We start from the raw sequence: 14,995 nt of genomic DNA on the forward strand, positions 1-14,995 counted from the left end.
AGAATATCAGCTACATGATTAAAACAACAGTGGATTCAAACTACATCCTTATCAGTTTTTAATGAAACATCGTCTCAGGTCTGTTATTTCCAGACTGCCTGAGTTGATCCTCAGCTGGAGTCTTTGTTTTCTACTTAGATTTTGTGCTCAACCTGATGTTCAACTTTAATGGTATTTATTTGTGTCAATCAGTTTATACTTTGTGCTGTATTTTGTAAAAAAAAAAAAAAAATACAAAATTTAAAAAATTAAAAATAAAAACAAAAAGAAGTTTAATTGTGGATCAGAGAGCTCCTTTCTAGGTTACACTTTACTGTACAAAATCCTGTTGCACACAGTCAAACTTATCTTCACCTGCATCAATAATGATTTCATACTAATTTCTTCACAAAACAGTCACTAAAGACCACTTATGAGCACATGTTTCATCATATTTCCACATTTCCAGATGAATCTGGGTCTTTTCACCCTGTAGATTATGTGAGATCATGTTGGGGTTTTAGTGTCTCTCACCTGGTGGACATGAGGATCCTGACAGCTGCAGAGTTTGGCTTGAAACAGACATGTTGAAATGTAAAGTACGTTACAATCACAGTACTTGAAGAGCAGATCAGAGCTGGTCGTATGTCTTCAGTGTGAACAGCTGATGGCTTCTGACTGATGTTTCTGCTGAGAAATCTGTTGTACCTTTATTCCATTCAGTGATGCCACAGTGAAGATTTCTGGAATGTGGACAATAACAATTTTTACAGCAAAAAATAACAATTTTACCTGAAAGCAATGAGAAAAATGCATTTTGCCTTTGACAAATACTATAAACAGTCAGAAACACAGATACATTTTGATTTTAGGATCATAATAAACACAGATAAAACTATTAATGAAGGACTAAAATATCTGTCATTCACAGTTGCCTGTCAGAAAAGTCTCTCAGTCACGATTTTTCGCTGATTTCTTGTGTTTCTGATTTCATGCAGGTTTTGAACTTGTTTCATATTTTACCAAGTGGTGCTTCCTTCTAATTTCAGATACATCTTTAAAGAAAGAAATGTGTAGAGATGATGATTATAGAGAGATGGATAGATAATATATTAAAAAAACTACATTTTGACAGATTACTGGTTCTTATAGACAATATATACTGATGAAAATACATTTGTTCAACATTTTTGTCATGACAATTCCAACAACTATAACAGATATCTCATTTAACACACAAATCTTTGCAGAAGTACAGAACAATACTTTGATTTTACAAATATAGTTGCAGTAGTAAACGGTTTCATCATCAAATAAAATCTTAGTTATTTTTCTTTAAAAAAAGAAAATTTAGTTATTTAAAGTTGTATTTTTTTAAATAAGTTATAACATATATAGATTTCTTACATTTTTAAATATTTTTATTTCTGTGTATGTCAAAATTACAGACAAAAAATCTATAAAATTAAACTGAAAACTATGTAAAACTATCTATTTTTTCTGTTTCTTTTTTTAAAGTGTGCTCTTAATTCCAAGTTGTGCTCAAAATGACAACAAGAATAAGGTTTTTCTTCATCTTAATTTAGTGCAACTTTTGGATTCACAACATGAAAACTGCTCCTAAGAAGTGCCCAAAATATCTCCCTTAAAAGCTGCTTGCTGATTGACACTACAATTTCCTGATGTTCCCTAAATGCCTCACACTCATTACTTACTCAGACAGCGAGCAACAAAAAAATTGTTTGAAAACTGTCAAATAAGGAGTTTTAATGTTAAATTTATAGAAAATGAAATCAGTGATTTTATCTTTATGAGCTATTATTGATCTGTTCATCTATTAGTTAATTGGTCTGTGAAATGTAATAAAATAGTGAGTTAGTGTTTTCTCAAGTTCAAGATGATGTCAATTGTTTTGTCCAAATATGCTCAGTTTGCTGTCAAAGAGGAGGAAAGAAACCAGGAAATAGTCAACTTTAAGAATCTGGAATCCCAAAATTTAGACCTTTATTTCCGCAAAATTTACTCCTCCACTGGTTAGAGCCTCAACACTGTCATCCAACACCTCATTGCAGACACTATAAGCAGGTGTACAGACGGTTGCACCAACCTCATAACATTTCATTAGTTTTCTGTTCATCCTGCTAGCTTTGAAATGGAAAAGAAAATGCTTTCTGCTGTAATTAACTTTCAAAGACTCAAAGGAGGAATCCACAGTGCAGTGTCTTAGTGTCTGATAAGTTTTCTGTACCTTTTACCCTGAAGCAACCAGCTCACACCTACACAGCCTCCTGCATTGTTTTTCTATACCGCTATTGTTGTTGTGTCCTTTGGCCGCGTTGCTAGCAGGAGAATAAAATAATTTACCAAAAAAAATAATAAAATTTAAAAAAGGAAGATGAAAACTGTCAGCTATGTCTGAATGCCTGTTTGTCTCTAGTTGGCCACAGGTTTCACTTTGTAGAGCCGGGTTTGACTCGGGCTTCCTCACGTCTCTCACCCCTCTGAAGGAAACAAACTGAGGGCGGGTGAGGCAGTGAGGTAAGTGTGGAACAGGTGGGGGGTGGGAGGAGCTAGTGATCGATTCAAGTGCTCAAAGCCAGTCAGATGTGAGTGTGTCCACAGAGAGAATAAAAGGGAGAGCGAGGGGAAGGCTGAGCTGCAGCTGATTGCCTCCTCCTGTTGAATGGCTCTGAGATGACACTTCTTCTTTAGCTCCGCTGTAGGATGGTGTGTGTTAAATACTTGATCACCCGGCTTACATCCTCTGCAAAGCTCGACTCTCCCTCATGTCCCTAGCAGCAGGGAGACATTTTTCTATATGGATGATAGTTGTTTAAATGAACAGACATGGTGGTGCATAGCTCTCCCTAAAGTTTGACCATCACGCTCTTCTCAGCCCTCAGTGGGCAATACATAAAGAGGCAATCAATAGCAGCCTAACCATTACACTGATAGATAAGGGGCTGAAATTAAAAGAGACCTTAACACTAATGAGGGAGATAGGTGGAGACAGATAGAAGGCTGTTTTGCCTTCTCCATCGATTAACCAGGAACTGATGTTCCAGCGTATATGCATAGAGACAAACTGAATAAAAAGGAAGAAGTCAGGAATAGCGGGAACGGGAAGGATGGAGGGGGTGGTGGAGGCTTAAAGATTTATTTTATAAATACTTTGGACTTGCGCTGGCAGATGAGGATGACTGGGCTTTAATGAAACTGTCAGGCCATGTGAAAGCCTGATGAGGTTCCCCGAATGCTACATTAACGGTAGCCCCTCGGCCACCTTCTCATGCCAAATATAATTAGAGCATCATTACCAGCAGCGTGCTGGTCCCTGCTGGACACACTAACCCCTCTCACCCACCACCCCCTGCCTTCCTCACGCATTCATCCCCCTCCACCCCCCATAATCACACCGTCTCTCTGCATTGCGGCAGCAAAAAAAAATCATAGTCTCATTAGTTTCCCATGTCCTTCCTGTAGTGCCATTTCACATGGCATGAAAAGAAGGAGACAACAAACAAACTGCTGCGTAAGGAAGAGGGAAGCGGTGGTGGGTGGGGGGTGGGGGTGGGGGTGGGGGTGGAAAAGTGAAAAAAAAAAGACACAGAACTGAAGTTGAGAAATTTTGCTTGTGGACCTATTATTAAGGATGTCCCTGAATCATAATGTGATTTTCAGCAAAGTAGTAACTCATTTTAAACATCTGCTCTTCACTACCTCTTGTGTAATATGAGGGTATAAAGGAAGAACACGGTTTTGGTTTTCTTTATTAATACCTAACATTTTACAAAGCAGCTGTGGTGTTGAGGATCAAAGATCATGTAGGTGACCTGCTCCATCCTTCCTCTCCATTTCCTTGCCTTCTGTGGATGGTGTCCTTGAGCTTTGGTTTGGGTGTATACAGTCCCAACAGCAGCTCTGGGTGGTACCTGGGAGATACTTCTCATACCTGAGCCACAGTCCTTCACCTTTCAGTTTGTTCATAATGTTTTGTAACAAACACAATTCCTTAAATGTAAACATTTTTGCACTAAAACAAAGGAAATATTTGGAGTTGTGGTTTCCACCGGAGATCAAACTGGGCTGAACATGGAACCTGAACTAAGATGAGTTTGACTCCCCTGCCTCACAGTATAAAATGATAGGGAGAAACACAGCAAATCCAACAATTCCCTTTGACCAAGCACTTGTCAGCAGGACCTGTAGATGTTAGCTACAACGGTGCCACCTAAGTGAGTTCACATTAATCCATGTTTCCCTGGACTTTGCGTTGTGTTCCATCTGAACACACAAACACTGTGACTACATTAAACAAGTAATATGTGTCGACTGTTAGCAGAGTGGCTGCTGCAACACTACACTTCCATTATAATCAGTAAAACTGCTTCCAGTAGGTGTGTGAGCAGCACATAAGTGGTGAGGATGCCCCCTGGAGACCCGCACTGCAAACATGAAAACAGACTAATGTGCGAGAGTCCAAAAATGGGTCATAAAATCTATGTTTTTGATATTAAACTGTGAACCACAGTTATATTACGTTGGTTTACTTCAGAGTCTGGATTATCCCATCACCATTTATTTGCTAGTATCAGCTGATGATTGCTTTGTTTGTTTAATCAATCAGTCAAACTTTATTTATATAGCACTTTCTATACAGTTAAAGTTTAACACAAAGTGCTTTACAAGATTTAAAAACATTAAAAACAAGAAAACCCATCCCTCCCTCCCTCCCTCCATATATACATATACGCACACAACAACACATGCACACACACACACACACACACACACACACACACACACACACACACACACACACACACACACACACACACACACACACACACACACACACACGCACACACACACACACACACACACACTCTCACCACTGACTGTAGGGAGACATGGCATGGCACTGAGGATCATGGAAAACGCCTCCATTGGGGTCGTCCACACTGGGAGGAGTCACAGGCCCATGACTGCCAGGGTTGCTGGCACCTGGACTCCCAGACCCCCCAGACCCCCTGACATCGACAGACAGGGGAACTCCCACACCGAGGTGGGGAGCCCCCCAACCAGCCAGGCCGAAGAGACCCGTGGACAGCACCCCCAGCAGCAGAGCAGATACAGCCCCCAGTGTGGAGGACTCTCCTGAGGAAACACTGGAGTTAAATAACTAAAAATTTACAGTTTATCCTTTACAGGGTCTACTGTAGTCTGTAGTACTTATCTATACACCAGTCAGCTGCAACATTCTGACCACTGACAGGTGAAGTGAACAACATCCATCATCTTAGATGATGATTCTAACCATGTTAGAATGCAATGTTCTGCTAGGAAACCTTGACATTCATGTGGATGTTCGACATGTACCACCCACCTAAACACTGCAGGTCAAGCAACAGCATGGCAACATCAGTCCTTGATGCCAGTTTCCAGCCTCAGCAGCTCAATCCACCCCAACAACCTGCAAAACTGCTCAGGAGTGACCCGGGGAACACGACAGAGCTAAATTGTTCACCCGGGTTCCACATTCCCAGATCCAGATCTTACTGAGCATCTGTGGGATGGTCCAGGATCAGCCTGATCTAGGTAGATCCCACCCTGCAACCCACAGGACCCACAGAACTCACTGCTACCATCCTGGTACAACAGGACATCCCCAGAGGTCCTGAATCCATGAACCACTGGGTCAGAGGAGTTTTAGCAGCATGAAGGAGACCAACACAATATTAGACAGGTGGTCATGATGTTATGACTGATCGGTGTAGCTTACTTTGCTACAACCCTACAGACGATGTGCACTGTGGAGGTAGTCAGTAAAGAAATACATTCACCAACACATCTGCTCCAAAACAGTCTGCATAGGCTAGGCCTTTAGTGTTGTCATGCGGTAAGAGATCTTGGTGATATAGAGGTTTTGATGATATAGCAACATTCTACTATTTTCTACTTTGTTTCTAACACAGCTCATGGTAGGCATTTAAACAAAGGAACGATTCATCATTTTCTAGTGAGGTGGATCTGTAATGATTAAAAAAGCATTTGTCCTGACAAATTTCTCATTTACATGTGATAATAACAACTGATCTGTTAACTTATAGCTGATAGAAGCCAATCAGATCATTAAAAACGCATCTGGAGGTGTTGAAGCAAAGATTGTGATCAGATCTCAGCAGCTGCAAAATCTGTCTGTACAGACAAAACATCAGCGCTAGTAAAAGGTAACCTTACTCTACCTCTTCCATACTGAGTTGCAGAAGCCCAACTAAATCTCGAGGTAGGATGCACCCTGTTTGTTGACAAGCTAGCGAGCCCTACCTGTCAAACTTTCATGTGAAAATCAGTTAAGATAACAAGAACACACTTCAGTATCAGGCGTAAAAACAAAGACCCATGAATCTGAGGTGAGTATCCTGATAACTCATCTACATACAGACCACATGTCAGTGCCAGGTGTAACAGGGAATTGCCAGAGACATTAAACTTGCGTTAATACTTTGAAAAGTGCATGTCTGAATTTTAGTGTTTGTGAGAGGCTCCAGTATCTGAAGTATTGCAGTTGGCAGCTAAACAGTGATGAAAGACCCTGAAAACACAGAATAATCTGCTGAGAAGATGACCATTGTTGTACTTCATTACAGGTGGCTGTAACAGTGACAACAATGCATCCATCAATATAAAAACAAGAGTGACGGACAACAGCACAGCCACTACACATTTTATAACACAAATACAAGCAACAAATCTGGACACAAGTGCAAATACTGACTTGCTTGAAAAACACCTAGTTATTATTGTCAAAGTGATTTAAAAAGTCCAACACTTGCAAGTTTCACTTTGACCAGAAAGGCTATCCGCACAGAGACCGCATTATGCTTCACAGCCTTTGTTTATCAAAGGCTCAGTTCAGATCCAACAAAGCGAGGCGCTAGTTTGCATAAAGTTTCCCAGAGCTTTCATTCCATTGGTTTCCTTTCACGTTACTTTTTTACAGATGGAGCTTAGTCAGCGGATCATGCACAATGCTCACCTCTCCCAGAGACAAAGAAAGCGCCTGCATTCTGTTGTACAAGCTCAGACATGAGTAAGAGCAAACATGGTTTTGTATTGATTACCTACAACAGGAACCTTTTCAATGGGCTCTGAGATCTATGTGTAGTCACTGAAAAACATGCACGCAACAAGTATTGATTCCAGCATGGTATGCACAGGTCACACATAATAATACATCGGTGAAAGTGAAAGGAATTAGTCAGATAAATTCCTCAGACTCAGAAGATTAATGGTTTATGAAAAATTCTCCACTAAAAGCAAGCAATGGAAATTGATTGTATAAAAGGTTAGAATTTTCAAAAGACAAAGATGTTATTTAAACTGTTGGAAAATTTGAATTCCTAAGTTATGAACTCCTTTGCCTTTTCACACTTGATTGCATGAGACTTTAGCAAGAGGCTGTAATAAAAACATAGAGAGGTTCATTCAGTTAGGAGCAGCTATGTTCTGTTTTTATCTTGGATATGGTGAGAAAAGATTTAAGCATGAATAGCAAACATTAATAGAACATGCCCTTCTTATAGGACAGAAAAACAACATGTTTGAGTGGGTGCCGGAAACTAGTGCACTATTTTAGAGTAGTGTATTTATTTTTTCATGTGTGCAATCCCAACCCTAAACTGTGCTCAGATTCGAAAGCTTAATTTAGCCCCCAGTAGATAAACAGATAAAACATAAAACTCTGAGAAGTGAAACCATGACACTGATAATATAATTTGCTTTAATGAGTTAAAAATTATACAGAAAAACTTGTTAAAAAGGGTCACAGTGAGATTTATGCTGAACAAAATAAATCAGAAGGAAGAGAGAGATTTATTTGACGACTCTGATGAACCACCAGTTGCTGATATGACTTCACCTCAGGATGATTGGACATTGGAGTTTTTCTGCCGACCATCCAGACATTCTTTCCATTTAATGGATGGTGAGCTCTTGCCCATATGGAACTGAAACCTTTAGCCGCACACAGTTCAGTGGACAGGATTTACACAACCCACCTGCTTTCAGATCAAGCAGCCAGAGAACGGTTGACCCTGCAAACTTTAACACAATCTGTCATTTTTGCAGCACTGTGTGGCCGACTATTTCGTTGATGTTATCCATCATCTTGGCTCCTGCCATTCCTGACGTCTTCTGATATTTTGTGATTACTATTAGCAGCTCAACATCTTTCATTACATGACATACTGGTTACATAACAGTATATCTGCCAAAATACTTTAGCTCAACCGTACTATTTTTGTAGCCCTGTCTTCTGAAAATTATGCCCATTGAATTTGGATAACTGCGTACACCTTTAGAAAAAAACACAATGCCATCAAAATTATATTTCATTCAAGTAGTTTTGTTTTAAATAAATCAATTTGCCAAGTCATACAATGTTTACACAGCAGAATATTCAGTGATAACATATTTAATTTATATTCCTACAATATCAGCTTCGAGAAAATGAAGCTTGATTAACATTTTTTATGACTCTGGTTAGCTGACTGAAAGCTAAAAAAAGTGGTTGTTATAGTTAGATATTGAACAAGCTTAAGAGTCTAAAGCCATGCAAACTGCAATGTAAACATATACCTATACAGCAGTGCTTTGAGTTAAAAAAAACTAAAACAAAACATCAATATGCTTGCATGCTCCACAGTGACAGAGCTGATATCTAGAATCCATCCATCATCTATCCACTCCTTAATCCTCATCAGGGTCATGGGGGGCTGGAGACAGGGGACACCTGGACAGGTAACAGTCTATCACAGGGCTCATTTTGTGCTTTCTTTTTGCTGCTTCTGTGTGTCATTTTGTGTCTTGGTTTGTTGATTTGTGTGTTATTTTTGTTGCTTTGTGTCTCATTTGTGTCTCGTTTTGACTCAGTTTTGTCATTTTGTGTCTCGGTTTTATCGTTTTGTGTCTCATTTTTTGTTTTGTGTCTCGTTTATGTCAGTTTATGTTTTGCTTTTGTTGCTTTGTCTCTCATTTGTGTCTCGTTTGTGTCATTTTGTCTCATTTTTGTGTCTCATTTTTGTTGTTTTGTTTCTTGCTTTTGTCATTTCATGTCTCGTTTATGTCAGTTTGTGACTTGTTTTTGTATTTTTGGGTATAGTTTTTTGTTTTAAATTGACAAACAATCACACTCACATTCACACCTATGGACAATTTAGAATCACCAGTTAACCTCAGCATGTTTTTGAACTGTGGGAGGAAGCTGGAGAACCCAGAGAAAACCCACATATGCACAGGGAGAACATGGAAACTCCATGCAGAAAGATCACGGGAGGACTGGGACATGAACCGGGGATCTTCTAGCTGCAAGGTGAAAGTGCTAATCATCCATTACCTTTATATATTAGCATGCTAGTAGTTGCTACATTGAACCAAACACAAAGCACAGCAGAGGCTAATGGGAACGTTAGAGTTGTGAACAAAGTTTACATACACTTGTGAAGACCTCATATGTGACAGTAGTCCTGAGTTCTCCTCCTTTAACTCTTGATTCTGTATAATGGAATCACTGAAACATGCAGTCAAGCCCCTTACCTCTACTTCTGCTTAGATGGCAGCCCCATCTCTCTGGTCCACAGCTGTGCAGGAGGCGGCCTCACCTGTTCCCAACCACCTCCCCCTCCATAATTATAACATGTTTTTGGAAACGTTCCAGACCATAAATAAGTCATGCAGTTGCTGAAACCGTCTTCATTTTAGATCTGCAGTTAGTCTAAAAGTTTAGTAGGAGTTTCCAAAGGCGTGAAGTGGAGGCTGGATGTCCCTGATTTGCATAAAATAGCCAGGATCTCAACTGTATTGATATGTGGAATGAGCATCGTGACGATCCATTCCTCAGAACATACTGTGACGCTACCGGAATGCATTGCTCATGTAGTCAATGAATTGTAGCCATGGAAGTGACAGATGCTGTCGACATGTACATAAAGTTCCTTTAGAGACTGATCCTGTTTTATTGATACTGCTTTACCTGTTAGCTAGCATGGCACCTTGGGTTACTAGACTAGCAATATTACAGGATTGACTAGTGTTGTGGCAGTTATTTTGAAATTTATTAAAGCCCAGCAGCAGTTTTTGTGGTACAAAATCCACAACAATACATCCCAAACACTGTTTCAAGGCTATTTAAAGTGTGGTTATCACCATGAGGAGGTTTGTTCTCTGAGACTTCTTGATGAAGACCTTCACGTCCTTATGTTTGGTTAAAAAAGTGTATTTGAACTTTGTTTTCATTTGTCTTTGAGAAAAGCATCTGTCTGTCTCTGTTTTTGGTAAGCAGACAGGTGTTCATCTGCCAAAATGAATTAATACGGGTCTCACAGTGCTGTCAGCTCAAATTACCTGCTGAACTTCCGACTAATTAACTGTGACAAAGAAAAAGATATGCAGGGGGCTTGAAATGTGCACAACATAATAAAAATGTCAATAATGTGGAATTGCTTTGGAGACATTTAATTTTAGAAAAGTATCTGTTCTTGTCAGCATTTTAGAAAGTAAATTTTGAGCACTTCTTTCAGCTCAATTTATTTCTACAGTAGCTGCCAGATTTTAACTAAATGCCTAATTTGGAAATCCAGCGAAGACTATGCTATGTCAAATTCAACAGTTGCAGTAGATATAAACAGCAGGCAGGTATCTTGTTCCAAGCATCTTTAAGAACTTACCGCAGCTCCTTTAGTCTCTTAGTGTCTTTTGTCTTTTTATAGTGTTGAAGAAATTTCACTCTTACTCTCTGTTCTTCTTGTGGTTGAAGATAGTTCTGTTTGTATGTTGTAAGTTTGTTGGGCTCATCATGTTGCAGAACAAACCAATAAAGTGCCTCCCAGATAGACGAGAAACTAAATACCTGTATTGCCTGAAACTTTTGCACTCTATGTTTGGCTGAGTTAACTGTGTAGCCCTCCAGCTGGGGTGAATAATAAAATAAGAAGCAGCACCTACTGGACCTGCATACAATAATCCCTCTGCTCTGAGCCTACTGCCGGCTGTCCTGCTGTTTATGTATGGCTCTGCATACAGCATTGTTTCCCATTTGTACCACACAGAGCATAGTACAGATTTACACACACTTTGAGATTTTTTAGTTTGGTTGCCTTGAGGCCTGGAAGGATATCTCATTAAATCAGCCTTCTGAATTTCATTTAAATATAGTATCATCACAGCAAAGTAAAGTGAAACAAAATGCTATTTCTGAATCTTTCAGAATGGATTGCAAATGCTAAGATACATTTGAGGGAAACTGTCTACAGATAACATGAAAAGATGTTACTTCAGCCAGTCCTTTAAAAACTTTCTCTCATTTGGCATCTGTTTTCCAGACACACAGGATTTGTTTCTGTATAAATTGTCTACTCGCTGCATTGTTTGAACAAGTGCAGATTTCTAAGAGCATCATAGTCTGATGGCCAGCTTCAGTAGCTTCAATTAAATGGTGACACTTTATTCTGTTGGTTTGTCCATCAGTTTACAGTTCTCAGTAGTTTAGCAGTATAATAAGTGTTCTCTGTGAAGTCACTGTGACTGTCATTACAGTGGAGTTGCCTTAATCTGTGACATATTTATAGTTTCTGTCCTTTTAGTATTCTTCAGCCTTGTTTAAAGAAGCAGTCAACAGTTTTGTTTTTTTGTTTTTGTTTTTTTCATATTTGAGCTCTTTCATCAGTTAATGAAAATGCAGTACTATGTAGGAATGCTAACTATCCAACAAAAAGTGCAACACAAAATTGCTATTATTCCTAAATAGAGCTGTGGAGTTCTACTTTGGAATAGACACTGTCGATGCCAAAATGGAACAGTCAACTGTCATTAATACACCACTTAATCCTCATTAGAGTCATGGGGGTTGGAGTTTATCCCAGCTGACTGAGGGTGAAGGAAGGGGACACCTGGACAGGTAACAGTCTGTCACAGGGCTACACATAGAGACAAGCAATCACACTCACATTCACACCTACAGACAATTTAGAATCACCAGTTAACCTCAGCATGTTTGGACTGTGGGAGGAAGCTGGAGAACCTGGAGAAAACCCACACATGAACAGGAGAACATGGAGACTCCATGCAGAAAGATCCTGGGAAGGTGGGGACACGAACTGGGGATCTTCTAGTTGCATGGCACAAGTGCTAACCACCAAGCCACCCTTTGAAATGATATAGATTAGTGTAATGATCACTGCATCAATGGTCTGTGTCAAATATTCTTCTCTCTAATCCTACCAATGCACACAGTAAGGGAGCATAAGGTCGCCTCATATAATCTTAAGGAGAAACAAATAGAAACACAATGGAGACTGTGGAGTAAAAACTTAATGTAATGCTAATAATACTTTGCAATGATTTTAAGAAAAACAGTAAACTAAATGAGTCTGGATGAAGCATGTTTGGGGAAATGCTGCCAACTTGGGATTTCTAAAGTGAGAATATAACTATCAGTTTTAATATCTGTGACTAATGTTAGCTGCAAGGATTAGAATGCCTGAAATAGCATCTGCTGGTCCAGGAGCTACCGTGATATTTGTAACCGGCTTCATAAATACCAGTTATGTTTGATATTAATTGTGGTACCCTGTCATGACTGCGGTCACAGGCAGCAGCTGATATGTGTGGGGTGTCCATGTTCTTCTCAAGTCTGTCGGTTTTCTACAAAATGTTAGTTCAATTGACAATGTGGCCCCATCAACCTCTCCAGTGCTTATATTGTTTTATTATGCATTATTTGATGGTTTTTCTCTGCTATCGTTTTTTTTTTTTCTCCCTCTCTATCCTCAACTCAACTGGCTGAGTCAGATGTCTGCCCACCCTGAGCCTGGTTCTGCTGGTGGTTTCTTTCTGTTGAAAAGTACATTTTTCTTCCCATGGTTGCCAAAAAGCTGCTCAAAGGAAGTGTTTGGTTTGACTGGATTTCTTTCTTTATTATAACTTAGCCTTCACGTCATTATGTCAAGTGCCCTGCGATCACTTTTGTCCTGAACTGGTGCAAAACAGGAATAAACTGATTGGACTCTAAATTACCCATAAGCATGAGTTGTTGTCTGTGTCAGGCTTGTGACTGAATGACAGCCCATTAATTCATTTGGAGTTGTATTTTAAAAGTCCAATATTTGTGCTCCTTTTAGCTATAGTTTGGTTTTCATCAACTGCTGTGAAAATATTTTGGATTTAACTGTTAATTGCTCATGAGCTAGTCTGTAACTTTGGCTTCCACTTTCTGCTATATAAGTAATATATAATAGTTTTATCAGAGCTTTTCACTGAAAATATGTTTTTCAACGAAAATATTAAATTTGCAAGCAGTTAAAAATGAAAGAATACACAATGACTTTTAAATGCTGCATAAAGCTGGGTGACAGTTTCATCCCTGGTGGTGACAGCATTTACATTACATCTGTTGTTAATTTAATTATTTAATCGATAGACAAATAAGAGGACTCGTTGTAGTAATGTACTCATTGCCTTTGCCTGAAAGTTAAAAAAAAAAAACATTAAAAAATGTGTTGAAAGAAAATACCTTCTCTGCAGCCTCATACAGTCAAAAAAAAAGGTCCACTTTCAGATGTTTTGCTTCTGATGTTGTACATGCTTATGTGTAAATTAACACTTCAGTGGGGACATTTCTGTCACTTTCAGCTTCAAATATCCATCTTATGTCTTGAAATTCTGTGGAAAAACAACTGAACCTTTTGATTCAGCAAAACACCTACAAATTGCAGTGGATTCCTCTATACTTCTACGCTGTATGTTGACACCTGTATCTGCTTTCAGTTCTATTCACTTTTTCTAAGCAGTGGGGTGGAATCTGTCATGTTGTTCAGGAGGACTTCCCAGAGGGAAGCAGATGTTCTTTCATCAAGCTTTCCAACTGAGTAGAGAAAAGGATGGGAAGGGTAGCGAGAGAGAGGAAAAACATAAAAGAGTGCAACACAGAAGGAAGGACAGGAGGCAGACGTGGTGGAGAATTAGATGGATGTGGTGGAGTAGAGGGTGGCTCTCATGGGCTCCATGCCAGACACTCCCATAATGGTTTTCCTTCAATCTGTGTATATTAGTGAATGCTAATGACCAAAACCATGACTTCTCAACACATTTGAAATGCTTTCTGCTTATCTATTGCTCCTTGTTCTTTTTCTCTCCGGTAGAGATTTTTATTATTTCAAAGCCTTCCTTCTAATGAACACTATAGTGCTTTGCGGAGAACTTCATTCAAATTGGGCATCTCTGAGTGTTTTCCTGTTTAATTATTTACAACCATTTGGCTTCTTATTTGAATTGCAGATCTTGTTCGCTCAGTGTAGCACATGTTTTGGTCTCTGCTACAGTCTCACATTCTCTCCTTCCCTCCATTCGCTCATTTTGCCTTGTAGCAGACACAACAGGTGCTGTGTAAAAAAAGAAAAAAAAAGGGAAAAAAAATGGTTTAATTAGAGGATCAGTAAATCATATGTTTACAGAAAAGCCCCTCGTGACAGAGCTGTTCAGAGGCTCACTTTGCTGTTTCCAAAGCCAAGCAAACAGACTGTCTTGGCAACATGTGTCCTATTAATTCTGTCCATGAGGGTTCATAGACTGCACTGCTGAGGCTCATGCAGAGGAGGAGGTGCAGTCACCATCAGGACACACATGATTCATCTCTGCCCACTTCCAACATCACACATTGTCAGAATGCATATGCTCATGGGAGGAGATATGCAGCGTTTGAAAATGCTTCATCATTTTTAGAGAAAAAAAATGCTTTGGGCATTGTTTGTATGATACATCTGACTGTATGCCATGGAATGCTGGTGATAACAGTGAGATAGTCCTGCTGCAGTTTGGGGAATTCTATGTAGTTTGTTTATATATCCCTAAATCATACCATTTGACAAATACAGGTATAGAAAGAAAACCCAACAATTCCAGAAAGAGCAAGCACATGGTCGAATTAGGGTCGAAAAGCTACTTTTAAACAGTCTATATA

This window comes from Amphiprion ocellaris, chromosome 22 (genome assembly GCF_022539595.1).
Source record: "Amphiprion ocellaris isolate individual 3 ecotype Okinawa chromosome 22, ASM2253959v1, whole genome shotgun sequence".
Classification (NCBI taxonomy): domain Eukaryota; kingdom Metazoa; phylum Chordata; class Actinopteri; family Pomacentridae; genus Amphiprion; species Amphiprion ocellaris.